The sequence below is a fragment of the Salmo salar genome, chromosome 13, assembly GCF_965601325.2.
Source record: "Salmo salar chromosome 13, fSalSal1, whole genome shotgun sequence".
In the NCBI taxonomy this organism is placed as follows: Eukaryota; Metazoa; Chordata; class Actinopteri; order Salmoniformes; family Salmonidae; genus Salmo; species Salmo salar.
Genome location: NC_138303.1, coordinates 62,958,327 through 62,974,348, shown reverse-complemented (window position 1 = coordinate 62,974,348; position 16,022 = coordinate 62,958,327). Strand labels below are relative to the sequence as shown.

The 16,022-nt window shown below is 39.4% G+C and overlaps 1 protein-coding gene across 22 annotated transcripts in view; it reads right to left on the bottom strand.

Moving 5' to 3' along the window:
* The window catches only part of dlg2 (discs, large homolog 2 (Drosophila)), a 405,714-nt gene that overhangs the window by 140,784 nt on the left and 248,908 nt on the right, over positions 1-16,022 (bottom strand). The window lies entirely within an intron of this gene.

Genomic DNA, 16,022 nt, shown 5'->3' with positions numbered 1-16,022 from the left:
GGAGGTTTGATATCACCCAGCCCAGTGCTGTACATCATCCTGGGGCCAGCCTGTGTCTCTCTCTCTCTCTTCCCCCCTCCGCCTTAGGCAGCAGGGTTGAGAGTGGAAGGGGGAAAGCTGCTGCTAAATCAATGGTGCCTTCCAGCTTGGCAGGTTTTATACACACACTTTCACACACCGCCATGGTGAGGAGGACCCTATGGGGAACACACAGAGTCTGTTTCCATGAGTCACGCTAGTGCAATGCAACGTGGGTACTAAACCTGTAATTTTCATGACAAAGAAAACAACCCAATTACTCACTACCTCGGATGGGGGTACTTCTACAAAACCTCCTTTTTCAAAATGTTATTTAACCTTTATTTATACAGGTTTTTCCTCACTGAGATTAAATCTATTTTTCAGAAAACAAATATTTGTCATTTTTGTGTACATGTACCAGTCCCTTAAACAATAAAATGCATATGAAATATAATAAATGTATACTCCAATATTTCTCTGTTCATTTTCTTTTCTCTGCTTATTATAAGCTATTTTCATTCTATTTACTTCTATAACGCATTTTTTTGAGTGATTCAATCAGTACTTATGTACGAACAAGGACCATCACTAAAATTCCTTCTTGGAATTCCCTAAATTTTTCCTCTTCATCCATCTAACGTTAATCTATCAATGTATTCTGCTATATTAAGGTACAATAAATCAATGTTTTTTACCTTTTCACTTTTTGCCATTTACTTTGTTTAACATTCTGTACTCTACAGTCCTACTCAAATGCAATCAGCATTAGATCTACAATGACAATAACGTGCATTTTACAGTTCGCACCATTGGGAAAAAATATCCTTGGATTCCCTCATAATGATCATGATCATGTTCTGAATAGATATGTGGTTGTCTCACCTACCTTAGTCGAATGCACTGACTGTAAGTGGCTCTGGAGAACAGCGTCTGCTAAATGACCAAAATGTAAATGTAATTCATTAAAAGCCTTAAGCATTACCCCATCTTATCTGATGGGAAATATGATGGCAGCAGTGAAGGATGTGCTTCATTAATGTAGTGTCGGCTCATGTCAGACCTCATGGAGGGCTTATTAACACAACCACACCGTGCCTCATTTTCACCCCAATCAATAGCCCGACACACACATCAAACCACTGGACCCCAGAGGAATACCGTCCGCAGCTGAGGGAGGGTTAGACTGGTTCCTGATAACTCTCTAAACAGCGCCTGAACGTTACAATCACTTAAGAGCACATTGTGAGCTGTAAAGAGTTCTCAGGCTCTTCAGTACTAAAGCAGACCACAAGATTTGTCTGGAAATTATAAGAACTATGGATAATACAAATACTCTTGAATGGCTCACTTCTGTTGTGAAGATTTTAAGCACCATTGCTTAGTGACAAAAACCAACACGCCTGCAGTTTACAGTGATGACAATGGATTTTTCTAGATTAAATACATCACCTCAAAATGTCTGCCTAGTCCACACTATGAGATGCCATGATGTTGTAGCCCATTTCAAAACATTTGTCATCTGCTGGTGTGTTTTGCATATATTCATGTCCAAACTGTGAGAGGGAATTCCTGTTTTAGATTATGAGGGATCTCTTGTCTCTAATAGACTAAATGGAGCTGTACGTGGAGTGAACAGAAGAAGAGGACTGAGGTGTTCTGGCACAACCACAGTGCAATTGCGTCCCAGAGGCAATCTATTCCCTGTATATCCAGGCTGTATCACAACCGGCCGTGATTGGGATTCCCGTAGGGCGGCACACAATTGGCCCAGCGTCGTCTGGGTTTGACCGGGGTAGGCCGTCACTGTAAATAAGAATTTGTTCTTAACTGACTTGCCCAGTAAATAAATAAAAAATAATAATAAAAAAATCAAGGGCTCTGGTCAAAAGAAGTGCACTATGTAGGGAATAGGGTGCTATTTGGGAGACAGACTACAACTGCATCATGACTGTTAGTATAATGCTTTCAGAAAGTATTCACAACCCTTTTGTTATGGCAAGCCTAAATAACTTAATTTGTAAAAATGTGCCTAACAAGTCACATAATAAGTTGCATGGTCTCACTCTGTGTGCAATAATAGTTTTTAACATTATTTTTAAATAAATACCCCATCTCGGTACCCCACACATACAATTATCAGTAAGGTCCCTAAGTCAAGCAGTGAATTTCAAGCACAGATACAACCACAAAGACCAGGAAGATTTTCCTATGCCTCGCAAAGAAGGGCACCTCTTGGTAGATGGGTAAAAAAAGCAAACATCCCTTTGAGCATGGTGCAGTTATTAATTGTATGCTTCAGATGGTGTTTCAATACAGTCAGTCACTACAAAGATACAGGCGTCCTTCCTAACTCAGTTGCCAGAGAGGAAGGAAACCGCTCAGAGATTTCACCGTGAGGTTACAGAGTTTAATGGCAGTGATAGGAGAAAACTGTGGATGGATCAACAACATTGTAGTTACTCCACAATACTAACCTAAATGACAGGGTGAAAAGAAGGAAGCCTGAGCAGAATCAAATATTCCAAAACATGCAATAACGCACTAAAGTAATACTGCAAAAAATGTGCCAACTTTTTTTCCTAAATACAAAGTGTTATGTTTGTGGCAAATCCAACAACACGTCACTCTTCATATTTTGAAGAATGGTGGTGGCTGCACCATGTTATGAGTATGCTATGTGGTTAGGACAGGGTGTTGGGTGGGCATTCTATGATGTCTATTTCTTTGTTTTGAGCCGAGTATGGTTCCTAATCAGAGGCAGCTGTCTATCGTTGTCTCTGATTAGGAATCATACTTAGGCAGCCTTTCCCCACCTGTAGTTGTGGGATCTTATTTTTGTATTGCTTTGTGTGCCTACAGAACGTGACGGTCGTATTTTCTTTGTTCATTACCTTTTATCGTGTTCTGAGTAAATAAATCACAAGATGAACATATTCCACGCTGCACCTTGGTCGACTCCTTTTGACGAACGTTACACATGGAGTTTTTGGGGGGATAAAATTAAACATAATAGAGTTAAGCGCCGGTAAAATCCAAGAGGAAAAACTGGTTTAGCCTAAAACAAGGCCAATTATTCACTGGAGTTGCTTACCAAGACGACATTGAATGTTCCTGAGTGGCCTATTTACAGTTTTAACTTAAATCAACTTGAAAATATATGGCAAGACTTAAAAATGGCTGTCTAGCAATGATCAATAACCAACTTGAAAGAGCTGGACAATTTTTAAAGAATAATGGGCAAATATTGTACAATCCAAGTGTACAAAGCTTTTACAGACTTACCCAGAAAGACTCACAGCTGTAATCGCTGCCATAGGTGATTCTAACATGTATTGACTCAGGGGGTTGAATACTTATCTAATCAAGATATATTAGTATTTTATTTTCCATTAATAAAAATGTAATCTTCCACTGAGTATTTTGTGTAGATCATTGACAGAAAAAAATTACAAATCAATTTTAATCCCACTTTGTAACACAACACAATGTGGAAAAAGTCAAGGAGTGTGAATACTTTCTGAAGGCAGATCAGCCAAACTTCAATTATTGTTTTTGTTCATCATGAGCATGTCTGTTTCATATAGATAAGAGTGGGTCCAAGGGAGTAATTTGAATTTGTAAATTCAGCAAATTAGGATTATGCAATAATAACAATATTTTGTATTAATGAACTTGTATAGCAATAATCTGAACATCAGGTGAACCAAAACCACATAATGCATGAGCGATGTCACACATTTACCACTGCAGGTACACATTTTTATAATGCTATTTATCACTGAATAAAAACAATATTCAGCATTTCACCAGCTGTATTCTAAAACTGTATTCATGCTCATTCATATGCCCTCATTCCCACTGCACTCTCATAACTATGCTTTGCTTCTGTTACTTAAAGTAGTCTATCATGCCTTTCATTTGTTGATTTCAATCTACACCCCCAAGGTAAAAATTGCAATGTCCATTAGAGTGATTGGGGGATTTTGTAACAGTGCTTTCAGACTTGCATTCAATTTTTCGGATGGAGAGAGTTAATACTTTATTTAGAAGTTGTCTGTCTGGTTGGATGCACTTAGTCAGGTTGCATTTAGTCCTGAAAGGCTCACGACATAGGACTGCCACTTTCTGAATATAGTTTCAACTCCCTTCATCTTGCACATGCCGGTGTGCATTTCAAACACACTTCCGAAAGTGCTATCCGGAAATCCACCATTGCCAATTGATTGAATATCAGCTTTAGATGCTGGTGAGGCTAAGAATGGCAGCTATGAAAAATACTTTCTGTAAATAATCTCCAAAAACAATTGCCTATTGCCTGCCGGAAAATATTCAACTTCGCATTCATGAAATCATTAATACAAAAGTGAACAACAACATGGCATTTTTTGGTGCTTATCTACTGGACTAATGCTACCTTTCAGTGGTGTAAAGTACTTAAGTAGTTTTGGGGGGTTTATTTACTTTATGTAATTACTGATATTTTCTACAACTTTTACTTTACTAGAATTCTAAAGAAAATAATGTACTTTTTACTCAATACATTTTCCCTGACACCCAAAAGTACTCGTTACATTTTGAATGCTTAGCAGTACAGAAAAATTGTCCAATTCACACACATCTCAAAATAACATCCCTGGTCATCCCTACTGCCTCTGATCTGGCAGACTCAATAACACAAATGCTTCAATTGTAAATTATTTCTGAGTGTTGGGAGTGTGCCCTTGGCTATCTGTAAATAAATAACAATTAAAAAAATGGTGCCTGGTTTGCTTAATATAAGCAATGTGAAATGATTTATACTTTTACATTTGATACTTAAGTATATTTTAGCAATTACATTTACTTTTGATACTTAAAAAAAAATACTTTAAAACTTTTACTCAAGTAGTATTTTACTGGGTGACTTTCACTTGAGACATTTTCCATTAAGGTATCTTTACTTTTGCTCAAGCATGACAATTAGGTACTTTTTCCACCACTGCTGTATTTGGCACATTTTTTTACAATGGCTACCACAGGCTAAAAGTCCCAGTCGGTGACTACAGCATGTCAGTGAAAGTTTGGATCGTGACTTGTCATACAGGGTTGGATAAAATTCCTTGGCCATCAGCCATCTGGAGGGTCTGCCCTGGTCATCCCGGGGTTCTGTCTGGAGGACATGCAGGTAAACAGTAAACAGCTCCAGGGGGGTCTGGGAGGGGGATGGGGCACTCAACATGGACGACACAAGGCTTCTTGTCATGCCACCCTTGGCCTTACCAAGAGGTTACCCTCCACATTTGCATAATATGATACACACACTACTCTCCCGCTGGCCTTAAGTGCATTGTTCTTTGACTGGATCTTAACTTGGAGAATAAATTGGTAATATAATAATACAGTATGATAATACCTATAAAATAATGATAATATCTACACAACACACGGGCAAGACATGACACCTACACTACCGTTCAAAAGTTTGGGGGCACTTAGAAATGTCCTTGTTTATGAAAGAAAAGCACATTTTCTGTCCATTAAATAATATCAAATTGATCAGAAATACAGTGTAGACATTGTTTATGTTGTAAATGGCTATTGTAGCTGGAAACAGCAGTTTTTTATGGAATATCTACATAGGCGTACAGAGGCCCATTATCAGCAACCATCACTCCTGTGTTCCAATGGCATGTTGTGTTAGCTAATCCAAAACACCAGTCTCAACGTCAACGGTGAAGAGGCGACTCCGGGATGCTGGCCTTCTAGGCAAAGCTGCAAAGAAAAAGCCATATCTCAGACTGGCCAATAAAAAGAAAAGATTAAGATGGGCAAAATAACACAGACAGAGTAACTCTTCCCAGAAGGCCAGCATCCCGGAGTCGCCTCTTCACTGTTGACGTTGAGATTGGTGTTATGCGGGTACTATTTAATGAAGCTGCCAGTTGAGGACTTGTGAGGCATCTGTTTCTCAAATTAGACACTAATGTGCTTATCCTCTTGCTCAGTTGTGCACCGGGGCCTCCCACTCCTCTTTCTACTCTGGTTAGAGCCAGTTTGCGCTGTTCTGTGAAGGAAGTAGTACACAGCGTTGTACGAGATCTTCAGTTTCTTGGCAATTTCTCGCACGGAATAGCCTTCATTTCTCAGAACAAGAATAGACTAATGAGTTTCAGAAGAAAGTACTTTGTTTCTGGCCATTTTCAGTCTGTAATCGAACCCACAAATGCTGATGCTCCAGATACTCAACTAGTCTAAAGAAGGCCAGTTTTATTGCTTCTTTAATCAGAACAACAGTTTCAGCTGTGCTAACATAATTGCAAAAGGGTTTTCTAATGATCAATTAGCCTTTTAAAATGATAAATATGGATTAGCTAACACAAAGTGCCATTGGAACACAGGAATGATGGTTTCTGATAATGGGCCTCTGCACGTCTATGTAGATATTCCATTCAGAATCAGCCGTTTCCAGCTACAATAGTGATTTACAACATTAACAATGTCTACACTGTATTTCTGATCAATTTGATGTCATTTTAAATGGACAAAAAAATGGCTTTTCTTTCAAAAACAAGGACATTTCTAAGTGATTTCTAACTTTTGAACGATAGTGTATATGCTTATGTTTGGAACAGGTGTTTACCCTGACCAGGAAAAACTCTGGGCCTGACTTACAGTGCATTCGGAAAGAATTCAGACCTCTTGACTTTATCCACATTTTGTTATGTTACAGCCTTATTCTAAAATTGATTTAATTATAATTTTTCCTCATCAATCTACACACAATACCCCATAATGAAAAACCAAAAACAGCTTTTTCGAAAAAAATAAAAAGTATAAAAAATAAAAACAGAAATACCTTATTTACATAAATATTCAGACCCTTTGCTATGAGACTCGAAATTGAGCTCAGGTGTAGCCTGTTTCAATTGATCATCCCACGTCACGTCCTGTAAACTGTGACGTGGGACACGGAGCGGTCTATTGGCTCAAGCAATAGCAATATCCACGCAGAGGGAGCTAGGCTAAAATCCTTTGCTAACGGATTGATTGTATCCATTTCCTACCCCGAGCAGAATCAAACATCTACAAATTATTGTGGATGAACAAGAACTTAGTTATAAATGTAATGTTTCAGGTGTTATGTCCGACTGAGAGCGAAGTGATTATTACGCGATGATAGATTCAAATCACAGCTGTTGTTACAGCACCTACGTGATTCTCAGACAAGCAATGGCCCTGTTTTGTGCTTTACCGCTTATAAGCTATGCTTTTTGAAATAAATAAGGCATGCATTTTCTGGGTGAAGCCTGTGTGTTATCTTTTATGTTGGATAATGCACCTGAATTGAAAACAAATGTATTGACCAACATTTGAGCCACAGGGAATATGTCAAAGATAATGCATACTGTAAATAATACACAAATATGCATTTAAGCTTATAGTCTGTGTGATTCCCACCTATATTGTCACTACTTAGCTACATTCTCCTGGGTCAGATCTTTAAAACAAGCCCTTGAAAATGCATTAACTCACAGATTTGACCCTTCTACACCTAAAAGAAGCAGAGGACACCAATACAGGCACATTTGGCTTTCAGCAACACGACTCATCAGAATGCTATGGCTCTAAATGCCTGCAGATGATGGCAAGATAGACCATGATACTGTATCAGATCAAGTGTAGATAATTGGATAACAGTTAACATTTGACCCATTATTTTCAGTCATACCACGTTAATGCTATTTCAGGTGATTCTTTTTTTTTTAAAAGTAACATTTTGGCGGTTACACTGTTTCAACTTCTAAGGTAAACTGTTTACCTAATATTGTTTTGTTGTCTGAGGACAATCTGCAGGTTTTAATTGGCATAAATCATGTGCATATTGAGAGGTCTTTACCAGGATGTCCTAATATATCTTCTTAGTGTATTGTTTTCGTCCCTTCCTATAGAAATCATAATCCCAACAGTCAGAATTGGGATCTAGATTTGAAAGGTTGAAGTTGTCAGCATTGCAGTGATATACAGTGCCTTCACAAAGTATTCACACCCCCTTGACTTATTCCACATTTTGTTGTGCTACAACCTGAATTTAAAATGGATTAAATTGAGATTTTGTGTCACTGGTCTATACGCATTGAATTTCAAACACAGTTTCAACCACAGCACAGGTAAAATCCTACAGGAAAACCTGGTTCAGTCTGTTTTCCAACAGATACTGGGAGACAAATTCACCTTCAGCAGGACAATAACCTTAAACACAAGGCCAAATATTCACTGGAGTTGCTTACAAGACAACATTGAATGTTCCTCAGTGGCCTAGTTACAGTTTTGACTTAAATCGGCTTGAAAACTTCAGAGCTTTAACAATTTTTAAAATAACAATGCAAATATTGTACAATCCAGGTGTGCAAAGCTCTTAGGTGATTCTAATGTGTATTGGCTCAGGGGCGTGAATACTTTTGTAAATTAGATATTTCTGTATTTCGTTTACAACACATTTCCAGCAATTTCTAAAAACATGTTCTCACTTCTCATTGTGGGGTATTGTGTGTAGATGGGTGAGATTTAAAAAAATTATTATTCATTTTGAATTCAGGCTTTAACAACTAAATGTGGAATAAGTCAAGGGGTATGAATACTTTCTGAAGGCACTGTATAACATGTCTAACAAGGCTCTATTATAAAACCATATTGAAACAAATTGAATCTTACACAAAAAATAAATATTATTTTGGGTACCTGTTTGGGGTACTTTTGAGTTGTTTTGGGTTGTTTGGGGTGATTAGTAGGACCCAAAATGAATCTTACCTTGAATTGCTTTTGTAGGCCAGCAGTGACAGCAGAATCCATAATAAATCCATAATTTACTTTTAGTAGTCAGCATGATTTAGCATCGTCCACAACAATTTATGTCATCCATGATGCTGAAGGGAAGACGGGTCATTATAATGTCTGACATGGAGTGAATGGAATGGTATCAAACACATGGAAACCACGTATTTGATGTGTTCAATACCATTCCATTTATTCAGCTCCAGGCATTATTATGAGCCTGTCCTCCACAATTAAGGTGCCCCCAGCCACCTGTGATGTAATCTAATATCCCAATGTTAGCAAAGATAACTACAGGCTGTAACGTCATCAAAAAAACATGTAGATTGGATGAACCATACCTTTTAACCTTTTACTGTGGTGAGCTAAATCAGGGCAACACAGTGTTTCTTTGTAGTCTTAAACAAATCTACAAATTTCAAAGTATATACTGTACCTCACACACAATTTTAAGTTTGCAACCCAATATTACACTTTATATATACATCACAGAAGACTGAAATATATAAAAAAAAAAAAAAAACATTTGACATAGAAACATCAGATTTCTGGCTGTTTTTTTAAAATGTTTATTAATTTTTTAATTATGAAAAAAATTAATAACATTCCACCCATGAGGCCATTAGTCATTTGACTGCAGGAAAGGGTTACAGACAGTGGTAAAGCTTGGGTGTACGTACAAGTGTTACATGACGCAGTTGCAGAGAGATGGGTTCACAGAGGTAATGTCCCTGGAGTCATCAACTAATACTTGTGTGTAATAGAAATCCTGTTCAAGCTGTCACTCATACTCAGAAGTAGCTTGGTCTCTCTTAAACTAGAGATTAGATGTACCAGCAGAGTGAGGCACATTACACAACAGGTCAACCTGCATCCTCTCACGCCAACCTGCATCCGCAAGCACAAGACAGATGAAGATTACCTTATGTCCCAATTGTACACAAGGTCCAATGGAAATTCGACATCCACTTTATCCCACCCCTCCGAATGCACACACGCACACACACACAGACAGACGCAAGTCAGGATTTAAAAGAGTGAGAGAAACTCCATTCTACCAACCCATGTGGAGGTAAAAACTCAAACGGTCTGAACCCCTGCACACAGACAAAATAAACAACAATCATAAATAAGCGTACATTCACTCCATGGTTCACACACTGAGGCTGTCAAACTTGCAGGGCTGCCTATTGATTGAAGTGAAAAAAATATAGACCCGGCTGATGACCTTGACTTGTTGGTTAGTGCACACACAAACAAACACACACACACACACATCAGCGCCTGCCTTCACCAGAGTAAGGGGGAAGGGCACAAATAAATACACAATTGACATATGATTAAATAGAATTACTGTAAAAGTACATTAATAAAAAGTTAACCAAAACACTTACAATTTTGTCTACTTTTGCAGTGCCTTATTAACTGGGGGAAAAACCCAGGTAAGAAACTAGAAAGTATTTGAATTATGAACTCATTATTATTTGAAGTATTACATGGGGAAATTGTTTTTTAAATGTTTGCCAAAAAAATTAAAATATTGAAATATTACATTTACATAGGTATTCAGACTTTGTTGAAGCACTTGGGCAATAATTACAGCCTTGAGTCTTTTTGGGTATGACGCTACAAGCTTGGCACACCTGTATTTGCAATGTTTCTCCCATTCTTCTCTGCAGATCCTCTCAAGCTCTGTCAGGTTGGATGGGGAGTGTTGCTGCACAGCTATTTTTAGTTTGATCGGGTTCAAGTCCAAACTCAATTTCGAGTCTCATAACAAAGGTTCTGAATACTTACAGTACCAGTCAAAAGTTTGAACACACCTACTCAATCCCGAGTCGTGCAGCGGTCTAAGGCACTGCATCTCAGTGCAAGAGGCATCACTACAGTCCCCTGGTTCGAGTCCAGGCTGTATCACATCCGGCTGTGATTGGGAGTCCCATTCGGGTTTGGGTTTGGCCGGGGTAGGCCGTCATTGTAAATAAGAATATGTTCTTAACTGACTTGCCTAGTTAAATAAGGGGTTTTCTTTATTTGCTGTGGTAGCCATGCTGGTTAAGTGTGCCTTCAATTCTAAATAAATCACAGACAGTGTCACCAGCACAGCACCCCCACACCACCTCCTCCATGCTTCATGGTGGGAACTACACATGCGGAGATCATCTGTTCACCTATGATGTTGAGATGTGTCTATTTATTTGGGCTGCAATTTCTGAGGTTGGTAACTCTAATGAACTGATCCTCTGCAGCAGAGGTAACTCTGGGTCTTCCTTTCCTGTGGCGGTCCTCATGAGAGACAGTTTCATCACAGCGCTTGATGGGTTTTGCGACTGCACTTAAAGAAACTTTCGAAGTTCTAGAAATGTTCCGGATTGACTGACCTTCATGTCTTAAAGTAATGATGGACTGTCGTTTCTCTTTGATTATTTGAGCTGTTCTTGCCATAATATGGACTTGGTCTTTTACCAAATAGGGCTATCTTCTGTATACCACCCTTATCTTGTTACAACAGAACTGATTGGCTTAAATGCATTAAGAAGGAAATAAATTCCACAAATGTACTTTGAACACACCTGTTAATTGAAATGCATTCCAGGTAACTATCTCATGAAGCTGGTTGAGAGACTGCCGAGAGTATGCAACGCTGTCATCAAGGCAAAGGCTGGCTACTTTGAAGGATCTCAAATATAAAACATATTTTGATTTGTTTAACACTTTTTTGGTTACTACATGATTCCATAAGTGTTATTTCGTAGTTATTCCACTATGTACAAAATTGTAAAAATATAGTATAACCCAGGAATGAGTAGGTGTTCTAAAACCTTTGACTAGTACAGTACTGTGTGTGAATAAGGTATTTCTGTATTGTGTGTAAATGGCTGAGGATTTGTTTAAATTTAATCCATTTTAGAATAAGGCTGTAACGTAGCAATATTTGATAAAAGTTGAGGGGTCTGAATACTTTCCGTTTCCACCAATGGATTTTCCATCAGAGGTAAACCAAAAAGTATTTTGAGTGAGTACTGGTAAAGCACAGAAAATTGACCACTTACAGGAGTGCTCCCCATCGCTACCGAGGCCAAGTACTTACCATCTAATAGCAAATCAATTTTGGCATATCCCTTCTTGTGTAAGGGCTTCAGACTGGGAGAGAAATTCTCCAATTCTCCAGTACCCTAGCACACAGTGGATGTTTCTGGGTGAAATCTACTTTGAAGGGGATGGAAAAGCAAGGGGGCATTAAATTAGAGGTCAGGGTTGCTTACTGTGGTGCTGATCTGCCAGTGGTGTACCACAGTTTTGCGAGCCCATTTCCTGCAATTTCTACACATTTCACCATTGGTCGGCGAGAAAAATGTGCAGCTTAAAAGCTAATCTTTTGCTATAATTATTGCAGTTTTAAAGCTAATTTCCTGTCATTCTAAACATTTGGCCTAAACAGTGACTCTGAGCAAAAAACACCCATTGGGGTAGGGGTAATCCAAAACAATTCGCAGTCCCACTGTCATTGAATCATGCAGTCAATGCACACCTGCATGTATCCATCAACTGCCGGAAACTATTATAAAACCAAAAATACAGACTAAAGTATAACACAACTCTTCATGCCAGGGATAATTATGATTTTGGAGTACCTTGTCTCCTCTATGGTCCTCCTCTGATATTCATTACACTGAATAAAACGAAGCCATTGATGGCACTGGATGAATTCTCCCATTATACAGGTGTTTCCCGGGAGATAATGTCATTCTAGCGCTCAGAGACACAAGTGCAAATCAGGAGACAGAAGAGCATCCAGATAATAAGGCAGATTGATAAGAGCATCCTGTGTAAGGGCAAAATGGCTTACGATGCCGAAGATGACATTTTTCCGTTCCCGCGTCCTAACCTGTGGTAGAGAGCGAGGAGGCTGAACAGTTCTGTCCTAAATGGCACCAAATTCCCTTTAAAGTGCACTACCTTTGACCTATGGGCTCTGGTCAAAAGTAGCGCACTATATAGGGAATAGGGTGCAAATTGGAATGCAACCAGTGAATCTTCAAAACTGTCAATCATACACAAAAGGCATACACAGTAATCATCATCAGGAACTTCTGATTTAGCGATAACTACATCACCAAAGCTGTGCTTGCACAGTTCACCTCAAGAGGACTTTTTTGGGGGGGTTGATTAAGAATACTTTACTTTTCTACAGCAACGACCTTATCCATCCATCTGGGAAAATGCTACAGTATATCAAGGCCCTCCCTGTAGGCATAGAAGCAATAGCTGATGTTCAATGTGGCCACAGATACATTAGTGACAGACTGGTAACAAGGTCAGAGATAGAGGGAACCTCAGATCTGATTATCAAAATACTCTGGCTTGGTTCCAACTGTTACTAAGCAACTGCTGTCGAATGACATCTATTGTTTACAGTCTGATACTGGAGCACCGACAGATTTCCAGGTATGAAGAGACTGTATTGAATTTCCACATCAATACAATCACAGTGCATCCCTACCGGAAATATACATGTTTAAAAATGGTTGGAAATACAATAATACATTTTATTTAAACACAAATGTAATTGTAACATGTTAAAATAACAGGCTAAAGCTTCTCAGCAAAATGTGCTTAACACTAATATCACTATTTGATGAATTGAACAGTAGCAGCTTACGTTTTCAGCTTTGTAATTAGAATACAAAGTGACATGATGTTGAAGCTGTGTAGAGGGATTAGAGAATGCTTCCAAGAGGTCTCCTGAGTGCTGCATTAGCAATACAATTGCCAAACTCGCTCACTCAAAATATTTCTTTAGATTTGTAGACATTAGTGAGCTCAAGAGTTTCTCCCATTTCTTACACCGTCTTGAGTCAACAAGTCTGGATGAGACAAATGTTCTCTCTTTCAAGCCTGACAGAGAACACATAATGCCTGGGCTTGCTTGATTGAGACAGATGCTACTTTGATAACAAATCTGTTGGCAAAAAGGAGTAGACAAACGCATTTCAAAGAATCTCTATCGGACGATACCAACGAAGTCAGACATACCCCCCCCCCCCCCCACACAATTAAAGCAACTAAAAGAAGGACTAGGGTAAATATTAATCCTCGTGTACCCCTCCTGTGCTGTGTTTGGTGAAGGTGACCTTGTGAGCATATGGTGTTTAGAGAGATCTACTCTTAGAAAAAAGAGTCCCATAGAAGAACCGTTTTTGGTTCCAACTAGAAAGAACCCCTTTGGGTTCCATGTAGAACCCTCAGTGGAAAAGGTTCTGCATGGAACCCAAAACAGTTCTACCTGGAATCAAAAAAAGGGTTTTCAAAGAAGGAACAGCCGAAGATCCCTTTTAGGTCCTAGATTGAAACTTGTGTAGTTACAGTGAATAATTTTCAACTGCAAATGCTAACTTAAATGAATTTACAATATATCATATCTGCTATGCAACATACTGTATATTGATCATGCCTCTTCCACACATCACTCCAAATATGTTAATAGAGGGTTAAAGCTAACAAATATGTCATACTTGCATGTACAGTGCCTTCAGAACATATTCACACCCCTTGACTTGTGCCTCATTTGTTGTTACAGCCTGAATATAAAATTGATTCAATTGAGATTTTGTGTCACTGGCCTAAACACAATACCCCATAATGTCAAAGTGGATTTATCTTTTTAGAAATGTTTACACATTAATAAAAAAATGAAAAGCTGAAATGTCTTGAGTCAATAAGTATTCAACCCTTTCTTATGGCAAGCCTATATAAATTCAGGAGAAAATATTTGCTTAATAAGTTGCACGGACTCACTCTGTGTGCAATAATAATGGTTAACATGATTTTTTTGAATGACTACCTCATCTCTGTACCCCACACATATAATTATCTCTAAGCTCCCTCAGTCGAGCACTGAATTACGAACACAGATTCAACCACAAAGACCAGGGAGGTTTTCCAATGCTTTGCAATGAAGGGCACCTACAGGTAAATGGGTAAAAATATGCTAACTTAAATGAACTGTAAATGCTGTTATTGTGAAGTGGAAACGTCTAGGAGCAACAACGGCTAAGCTGCGAAGTGGTACGCCACACAAGCTCACAGAACGGGACTGCGAGTGCCGAAGCGTGTAGCGCGTAAAAATAGCCTGTCCTCTGGTTGCAACACTCACAACAGAGTTGCAAACTGCCTCTGGAACAACGTCAGCACAAGAACTGTTCGTCGGGAGCTTCATGAAATGGGTTGCCATGGCCGAGCAGCCGCACACAAGCCTAAGATCACCATGCGCAATGCCAAGTGTCGGCTGGAGTGGTGTAAAGCTCCTGCCATTGGACTCTGGAGCAGTGGAAAAGCATTCTCTAGAGTGATGAATCACGCTTCACCATCTGGCAGGCCGACGAAATCTGGGTTTGGTGGATGCCAGGAAAACTCTACCTGCCCCAATGCATAGTGCCAAGTGTAAAGTTTGGTGGAGGAGGAATAATGGTCTGGGGCTATTTTTCATGGTTTGGGCTAGGCCCCTTAGTTCCAGTGAACGGAAATCTTAATGCTACAGCATGTGCTTCCAACTTTGTGGCAACAGTTTGGGGAAGGCCCTTTCCTCTTTCAGCATGGCAATGCCCCTGTGCACATAGTGAGGTCCATACGTAAATGGTTTGTCGAGCACGGTGTGGAAGAACTTGACTGGCCTGCACAGAGCCCTGACCTCAACCCCATCAAACATCTTTGGGATGAATTGGAATGCCGACTGCGAGCCAGGCCTAATCGCCCAACATCAGTGCCCGACCTCACTTATGCTCTTGTGGCTGAATGGATCAAGTCCCTGCAGCAATGTTCCAACATCTAGTGGAAAGCCTTCCCAGAAGAGTGGAAGCTATTATAGCAGCAAAAGGGAGACCACCTCCATATTAATGCCCATGATTTTGGAATGAGATGTTCGACAAGATAGAACTGCCAAAGGGGGAGGAGTTGTAATCTACTCCAGAGATAGCCTGCAAAGTTCTGTCATACTTTCCAGGTCTATGCCCAAACAGTTCGAGCTTCTAATTTTAAAAATGAATCTCTCCAGAAATAAGTCTCTCACTGTTGCCGCCTGTTATAGACCCCCCTTAGCTCCCAGCTGTGCCCTGGACACCATATGTGAATTGATTGCCCCCCATCTATCTTCAGAGTTCGTTCTGTTAGGTGACCTAAACTGGGATATG